This window comes from Leptonychotes weddellii, chromosome 5, assembly GCF_054177405.1.
Source record: "Leptonychotes weddellii isolate Sample4059 chromosome 5, ASM5417740v2, whole genome shotgun sequence".
Classification (NCBI taxonomy): domain Eukaryota; kingdom Metazoa; phylum Chordata; class Mammalia; order Carnivora; family Phocidae; genus Leptonychotes; species Leptonychotes weddellii.
Window position 1 is genome coordinate 32,724,981 of NC_138373.1, and position 9,318 is coordinate 32,734,298.

Below are 9,318 nucleotides of genomic sequence, written 5' to 3' on the forward strand. Positions count from 1 at the left end.
ATCTTTATCTTTATCAGCTCCTAATGGATATTTTGTACTTCCTTCAATTATAAGTATAAGCAACAGACCACAATACTATTATCAGACCACAATCTTAGTATTTGCCACCCTGAATATCACAGATGCTGAGTCGAAGAGGACCAACACTGCAAATCGGTGAAAGGACCTGGATTGTTTTCTCCATGTTGGTATTGCAAGCTAGGTGGGTGCAAACGGAGGGGTTTCTTTTCTTCTTTTTTTTTCATTGCTTTATGAGCCGTGTCAACATAACCACTGAGGGAAGATGCCTGGAACATTGCCAAAGAGGAGGCAGTATGAGCAAAAATTTCAGTTTATCCCCAGTGGAAATTTCCATGGATGTGTCTTGGGGCTAAGGGGTCAAATGATTAGACTCAGATGGAAGTCTGAAGGGGCTCTGAGTAAGTAGTTAGTCTCCTTTACTCTTGTTCATTTTATGTTTTTCTTCTTCATTCATTCTTTGTTAACTGTGATATAATTCACATTCCACAAAACTCACCCTTTTAAAGTGCGCAGTTCGGTGGTGGTGGTTATATTCACAAAGCTGTACGGGCATCACCACCATCTTCCCAGAACATTTTCATCACCCCCAAAAGAAGTGCCCACCCCTTAGCATTAACTCCTCACCCACCTCAAGCCCTAGCCTGGGAACCATGAATCTACTTTCTGGTTTACAATGTTTTGTAATTTTCATGGTGAAAGTCTTGTACTTCTTTTGTTATATTCATTTACTTTTTTTTTTTTTTTTAAGATTTTATTTATTTGACAGAGAGCGAGAGAGGGGAGCTGGAGAGGGAGAAGCAGCCTGGAGAGGGAGACACAGACTCCCCGCTGAGCAGGGAGCCCAATGTTGGGCTCGATGTGGGGCTCGATCCCAGGACACCAGGATCATGACCTGAGCCGAAGGCAGACGCTTAATGACTGAGCCACCCAGGTGCCCCTATATTCATTTACTTTTATTTATTTATTTATTTTTTAAGATTTTATTTATTTATTTGACAGAGAGAGAGACAGCGGGAGAGGGAACACAAGCAGGGGGAGCAGGAGAGGGAGAAGCAGGCTTCCTGCCGAGCAGGGAGCCCGATGTGGGGCTCGATCCCAGGACCCTGGGATCATGACCTGAGCTGAAGGCAGACGCTTAACCGACTGAGCCACCCAGGCGCCCCTCATTTACTTTTAAAGAAAAGTATTTGCCAGAGGAACTTTTTGACTGATGAGCTTCTTTGTTTTAACAATAACACTGCAGTTTTCGTCGCCTGTGAAATGTATGCGGATTCTTGAATTTCTCAGAGTTCTCATGATTAACACTTTTCGTCCAATCCCCAAACTTTAATTTCAAACTTTATTTACTTTAGCTGTCTCGGCCAACACAGTAGAAACCATATGCCAAGGCCCTATCCCATAGCTGTGCTCTGTAGGGACCAGACTTAATGTACACTAAGACAGTGTAGGGGCGCCTGGGTGGCTCTGTTGGTTGAGCGTCCGACTCTTGATTTCAGCTTCGGTCATGATCTCAGGGTCGTGCCCTGCATTGGGCTCTGCGCTCAGTAGGGAGTCTGCTTCTCTCTCTCTCTCTCTCTCTCTCCCACCATCTCTCCCTGCCCCTCCCACCCTGCTTGCGTGCTCTCTCTGAAATAATAAAATCTTAAAAAAAAATTAAGGCAGTGTATCTATTTGGAATGCATATGGATATAAACAACAGAAAGCCCTACTTTACAGACTGATACCAATAAAAAACTATTTTTTCCTATGTAGTAAAAAGTTCAGGGAAATATCCTGGGGCTAGTATCAATGATCACCAGGAACTCAGCTTCTTTCTACTTTTCTGTTCCTGTATCCTTAGCAGAGGCCTTTATTCTCAAGCCTCTTGCCTCCTGGTTGCAAGATGGCTGCTGCACCTCCAGGCCTCACACTTATGTTCCAATCCGGAAGAAGGAGGGAGGAAGGGTGAAAGGATGCAGAGCTTTCCCTTAGCAGGTCCTTATCTTCTTATTTAGGTGGAGAAGTCCTCCCCTGGGCTTGGGAAAGCCAAGTGTCTGGTTTATATTAACTATCTTATTTAATGCCTATTTTAAACATCTGAGGTAGGTCATATTTCCCCTGCTTTACAGATGTGGAAACTTAGAGAACATAGTAACTTTCCCAAGGTCACACCGTCAGTGGCAGAACTAAGACTAACCGTGATAACACACTATGTTTTTCCAGCCTGCGTTTCGTCATTGCATACAAAGCAATTCCTTGTTCGGTTTTTTTCATTTGGGTCTCCTGAACCTCGTGGAGATGGGCAAGGCAGGTATTAGAATAGCCTCATGTCACAGAAGAGGAAGTAAATGATGACTTGCCCAAGGCACCCAGCCGGCAACTTTCATTGAACTGGGTTTAATCTCCAGTCTCGTGTCCTGTCTTCTGGACCCCGCGGTCTGTGTGTGGTTGAGGAGGTCTGGATTCCTTGAGGGACATGGACACACGGAAGGAAAAGGTGCAAACATTTAAGTTTGCACAGGCTCAGCTTCTGGGGGTTTTCTGCCGATTCTCCCCCTCCTTTTTTTCCCTATAGTTTTCATCCCTCTGACGTATTTTATTTTCTAACTGGAAGTTTGTACCTCTTCATCCCCTTTGCCTATGTCACCCATCCCCCCCGCCCCTGTCCCCTCTGGCAACCACTAGTTTCTTCTCGGTACTTAGGAGTCCACTTCCGTTTTGTTTGTTCATCTGCTTTGTTTTGTTTTGTTTTGTTTTATTTGGATTCCACATATAAGCAAAATCATATGGTATTAGTCGTTTTCTGTCTGACTTATTTCACTTAGCAGAATACCCTTGAGGTCCATCCACATCATTGTGAATGGCAAGATCTCATTTTTTTATGGCTGAGTTATATTCCGTCGTGTGTATGTATGTGTGTGTGTGTGTATGTATATCATATCTTCTTATCTGTTCATCTACTGATGGATACTTAGGTTGTTTCCATATCTTGACTATTGTAAATAATGCTGCAGTAAACATAGGGGTACATACATCTTTTTGAATGAATGCTTCATTTTCTTTGGGTAAATACCCGGAAGTGAATTACTGGGTTGTAGGGTAGCTCTTATTTTCAATTTTTTTGAGGAACCTCCATGCTATTTTCCACAGTGGCTGTGCCAGTTCACAATCCCACCAACCGTGCGCAAGGGTTCTCTTTCCCCCACATGCTTGCAACACTTGTTCTCTCTTATCTTTTTGATGATAGCCGTTCTGACTGGTGTGGGATGACATCTCACTGTGGTTTTGATTTGCGTTTGCACACCACTTTGTTTTAGAAGAGACCCTGTGCACAGAGGGGTCTGCGTTGCCTTTCTCCACCCATGGGTTCCACTCTTTTAGTGCGTGTGCTTTCCAGTTTTACTGCAGACAGGTACCTCCTGCAGGAAGGGGAGTTTTCTAGACCGAAAAGTCAGACTCTATCTTAAGTATTATTTTCCTTTTCTTGAACACAGGTCACAGAGGAGGGGATAATTCTTGAAAACCCAGTCTGATTACATGGTAAAAGGAAAGAAGAAAACTGATTCCAAGTGAATTTCCTGTTGGCCTTGATATAATTAAATTAATTAATTAAATAAAACCCCCAGTAATCCATTTTTTTTAAAAGCCTGTGTGTATCATGACGAATGTGGCTCTGAGCTCTGACCTCAGTGCTTGGGTCATGGGTCTTTGAGAAAAATCTGTAAATGATTTATAGAAGAGCAGACACGAAGGCTCCAACTACAGTGAATAGATGAACATGATGGGTTGCAGCATTTGGATAAAAAGATACCCATTTTAAAATAGAAGTATGATATTTTGATGCGTTAATAAGAAAATGTTGGTAATCACAGGGAGCAGATTGGTATTATTATTATTATTATTTTATTTTTTTTTAAACATGGGCTTTTTTTTTTTTTTTAAAGATTTATTTATTTGACAGAGAGAGAGACAGGGAGAGCAGGAACACAAGCAGGGGGAGTGGGAGAGGGAGAAGCAGGCTTCCCGCGGAGCAGGGAGCCCGATGCGGGCCTCGATCCCAGGACCCTGGGATCATGACCTGAGCCGAAGGCAGACGCTTAACGACTGAGCCACCCAGGCGCCCCAACAGATTGGTATTATGATGAGGCCTTAACTTGGTTCTCAATACGGAGGCACATAGTAGGTACTCAATAAAATATTCACTGAATACGTCTGGGAGTCAAGCCAACTTAATGAATTGATCACTGGACTTTTGGCACCACAATCAGATAAACAATTTTAAAGTAGCCTGTGTTTTCTGTGGTTATTCCGTGACTCCAAATGATCTCTAAAATAAGCCATTATCAAATTGGTGTTGCGAATTAGAGGGCAAAAGCCCAAACTTAAATCCGCTTTCACGGAGGAAACCTCACGGGGTAATCATTTCTTCCCTGCTCTTGCTAGTGGTCTGAAATGTGAGCAGCATTAGCGGCTAACACAAGCAAGCAGGCTGCCTGCTGGGTCCCAGTCGGCTTGGGATCAATGCAAATCGAGGGGCTGCCCAGGAGCTAACCACACAGACACAACGATGTGCTGTGCTGGCGGTCCACTGCTGGATGCGAATGGAGGGTTTTTAAGTGTTCCTAGCTGCTCTTTCTTACAAGCACAGAAGAAGCAGCCAGGATAGAGCCCTTCTTTGGGTGTGTCTTCTCCATCCTCCTGTCCTTCCAGCTGCTCAGGCTGATGACCTTGGAGTCGTCTTGACTCCTGTTTCTCTCACGTTCCTCGTCGGATCTGTGAGCAAACCCACTGGCCCTGCTTTGAGAACATATGTGTTGTGTCACCACTGTTAACTGCCTTCACTGATACTGTGCTAGACCAAGTTACAGTCATTTCACACCTGGGCTCCCGAAGCAGCCGCCTCGCTGGTTTTCCTGCTTCTGCCCTGCCTTCTTACGTGTGATGTTCAACACAGTGGGCAGAGGGATCCTTTCTACAGGCTTAAGACCAATCATGTAACTCTTCTCCATTCTTCTCTGAATTCTCCAGATCCTCATCCTGCTTGGAGTAAAACCTCAAGTCCTTCCAGTGGCTTATCACCCCCATGGCTTCTCTGAATTGATCTGCCACTCTCCCTGCTTTCTGCACTTGGGCCACATGGGCCTCCTTCCTGTTCCTGGAGCACATCAGGTGGGCTCCTGTCTCCACGCAGTTCTTGCTACCTCGATCCCTCTGCCTGTGACATTGTTCCCCAGATATCCACATGGTCCCTTCTCTCACATTCTCCAAATCTCTGCCCAAATGTGTCCTCCTCAGTGAGACCTCATCACCCTGTTTAAAACTGCAGCTATGTATTTAAAACTATTAGGTTTGCTATAGTTTTTTTTTGGGGGGGGGATAGGTATTCTTTTTTTATTAGGTTAAGGAAGTTTCTATTCCTAGTTTGCTGAAAGTTTAAAAAATGGATAGTTATTGAATTTCATTGATTTCATTGATTTTTTACCTCTGCCTACTGAGATCATCATGCCTCCTTTAATATGGCAATGTGGTTAATTGTATTAATATATTTTCCAATATTAAACCAGTCCTGTATTTCTGGAATATCCAAGTGGCCCAATAGGGGGAATGCAAGCAGAGTATGGCAATCTTGCTGAGTTGAGGAGACAGATATAGGCATTTGAAGAGGCTGAAGCAGTTGGAATCTGCAGAGCAGAGTCCCAGAGAGGAGGATCCTAGGCAAAGAAAGAGTTCTAAAAATCTGGAGACTGTTACTGAACACCAAGCCACAAATACACAGGGGGTGATACTGGAGTTCTAAACAGCTAGAGTGGAGAGTCATCACTGAACACATGGGCATTCATAGAGAGCCCAGAAGGGTCAGTGACACTAGTTAAGCTGAAGTATTTCTACAGGAAAGGCTATTAAAGGTCTGTCCAAACAAAGCTTAAAAACATGCTTTGAGAGAATTAACCTAATCAGCAAATGACCTAGCTTCCTGTTAGAACAAAGTCTGATACTCTTGAAAAGAAGGCAACAAACTCTAGCACTCAACAATGCATAATTCACAATGTCCAGCATCCAACAAAAAATTACTTGACATGAGAAGAGGTGATCAAATGTGATCCATAATCTGGAGCAGTATCAGTCAATAGAAACAGTCAGAAATGACAGAGATGAAATGACTCACAGACAAGGACTTTAAGTCATCTATTGTAAATATCCTCAAAGACTTAAAGGAAATCATGTAATGTGGAGAAAAGTGTAAGATATTTTAAAAAACCCAAATGGTCCTTGTGGCACTGAAAATTTCAATATATGAAATGAAAATTTCACCAGATGGGATTAATAGAAGATTAGACTCTGCAGAAGAACAGATCAGTGAACTCATAAACATAGGAATGGATACTATTCACACTAATGCACAGAGAAAAAAAAGAAAACCCCACCAGATCCTCTCTGACCTGTGGGACAATGTTGAGCAGCATGTGTATGTGTGATTGTGTGTAATGGAAGTCCCAGGAAGAAGAAGGTCAAGAAAGAAATAGATTTGAAGAGGGCACCTGGTGGCTCATTTGGTTAAGCATTTGCCTTCAGCTCAGGTCATGATTCCAGAATCCCAGGATCGAGTCCTGCATCGGGCTTCCTGCTAAGCAGGGAGTCTGCTTCTCCCTCTGACTCTCCCCCCTCTCCCTCAGTGCTTTCTCTCTCAAATAAATAAATAAAATCTTTAAAAAAAAGAAATAGATTTGAAGAGCTAATGGCCAAAGTTTTTTCCACATTTAATGAAAGCTGTAAAGATAGTTATAGACAGATCTAAGACAAAGAATCCCAAACAGAATAAACATAAAACCAAACCAAGACACATGATAATCAAATTGCTGAAAACCAGTGATAATGAAAAAAATCTTAAATTTCAGAGACAAAGATACATTAAATATAGAACAAAGGTTAGAATTACTCCAGATTTCTTGTCATAAATGATGTAAGCCAGAAGACATCAAAATATCTTCAAAGCAGTGGAAGAAAAAGCAATCAATCTAGAATTCGGTATCTAGTGAAATTATTTTTCAAAAAACTCTTTAGCTAGTCGGGTGGCTGTATGACTGTTCTGGCCTGGGAGATACGAACAAAAGTGCTGTGTGCATGCGTTTATTCTCCCTCCTCCTCCTTCCTGTCTGGAGCTCCAGAAACTATCCTACACAGAAGGGGGGTACCTTTAGATATAGGACAGTGACTTTTCTTTTGTTGGACAATGAAAGGGCAACAGGATCTAAGGAGTCTGGTTCTCCCACACCATGGATTGCCAGACCAGCCCCAGACTGAGCCTTCAGGACGTGTCACAGTGAGAAAGGGTTAAGCTGTTATTTGGAGGTTTTCTCTAACCCTGAACCCAAGTCTAATATGATTAGCTGTTTGAAAGAATAGCAAGCAGTTGGTAAGTCTCTTACAAGATTGAGAACAAAGAAGACACAAATAAATAATATGAAGATTTTAGAAGGGGACATAACCATAAATGCAGCAGAGATGATAAGAATAATAAAAGATTATGAAAAACCTACCAATAATTTTTCATGTTCAGGAAAAAAAAGAATACATTTCTAGAAAAAAAAATCACTAAGTCAAGAAAAAGCAAAGACTTGAAACAGACCCTTGTCCTCTGATGTTAGCAGCATTATTCACAAAAGCAAAAAGGTGGAACCAATCCAGATGTCCATTGATGAATGGGTGTGGTATAGACATACAATGGAATCTTCTTCAGCCTGAAAAAGGAATGAAATTCTGACACCTACTACAACACTGATGGACCTTGAGAACATTATGCTGAGTGAAATAAGCCGGACACAAAAGGACAAATATTGCATGATTCTTCTCCTACGAGACGCTAGAATGGTCAGATTCGTAGAGACAGAGGGTAGAATAGGGGTCACGGGGGCCAGGCGGCAGAGAGGAAACGAGGAGTGAGTGTTTAACCGGGACAGAGGCTCAATTTGGGAAGAGGTAATGTTTTGGATGTAACGGATGGTGGTGATGATTGCACAGCAGTGCAAATGTACTTACTGCCACTGAACTATACGCTTAAAAATGGTTAAAATGGTAAAGTGTATGTTGTATGTATTTTGTCAGAATAATTTTGTTTTCTTCTTAGGTATCGTGGAGCAGGAGGATGTGCCAGGACCACTCAGGCCTCCCCGTTGCTAGAAATGGAACACTGGCCCTGACATCCTAAAGCTTCTAGCTTAATGACCTCTGCTCTGTACTTCTCCTTTCTTGGCATTTCCATAACTGGAAGAATGGGTGCAAATATATAATATTATAGTACCTAGCTATTAGAGATTTTTATTTATTTATTTTTTAAGTAATCTCTACACCCAACGTGGGGCTTGAACTCACAACCCCGGAATCAAGCGTTGCATGCACTACGGACTGAGCTGGCCAGGTGCTCCAGGAACCAGTCATTAGAAGGAGCAGGCGTAACTTCTCCTCCCAGCAGGAAGCCTGCTGATAAAGAAGAGGAGCCCCTGGAACAGCATGGCTGACCCTTGTTCCCAGACCTTTTCCTCACGTGAGCTGGCAGGTGAAGTCTGCTCAGCTGCCCCGCATGCTCCAGGCTTACAAACCAAGATCCACTTTTAGAGCTGCCAATGGGGATGACATCTGTTTGGCACTGGGCTGTGGGCCGGGCTCCGGGGTGAAACCAGCTCCCAGTGCCCGTCTTTCAGAGTCCGTGTCTACAGGATGCTGTTTTTCCAGGACAGCCTCTACCTTCAGAATCACCTGAGTCTCACAAATGCACCAGGAATTCACCTTGCAGCCTGGCACATTCCGAGTCCCTGCGTGGGGCGGCCGCTCCCAGATTCTTCGCGAGAGCCTCAGCAGACCCGCCTTCCCCGCACGCCTCCCCCAGCCCCTCAGGTGTTTCTGCCTCCTGATTTGGAGCTGTGGTGCCGCCAGGCAGGGATGTGTCTGCGTTTGTGCGTGACATCATTGATCCTGGATGGAAGGTAAGTTTCTTCCTCACCCCAAGCACGTTTCTACAACTGTCCCGGTTCCACCTTCGTAAGCAGATACAACTGGGAGGGTCTGCTGATGGGCTCTGTGCAGGGCCTTTCCTGTAAGGGCAGCCCAGGCACCCACACTGTGCCTCACGGATCTCCCAGAGGCTTCTGAGCCTCTTCTCCACATGGTCCCACCCTGCCCATGCTGCTTACTTGGCTCATATCCCCTGTGCCCTGCAGCCCAGCTGGCCTGCTCATCTCCCCCAGCACAGCCCCCTCCTCCAGAATCCCCCAGACACTCCAGCCCTCCATGAGCCCTCCTGGGACCAGAGGTCTTCAAGGC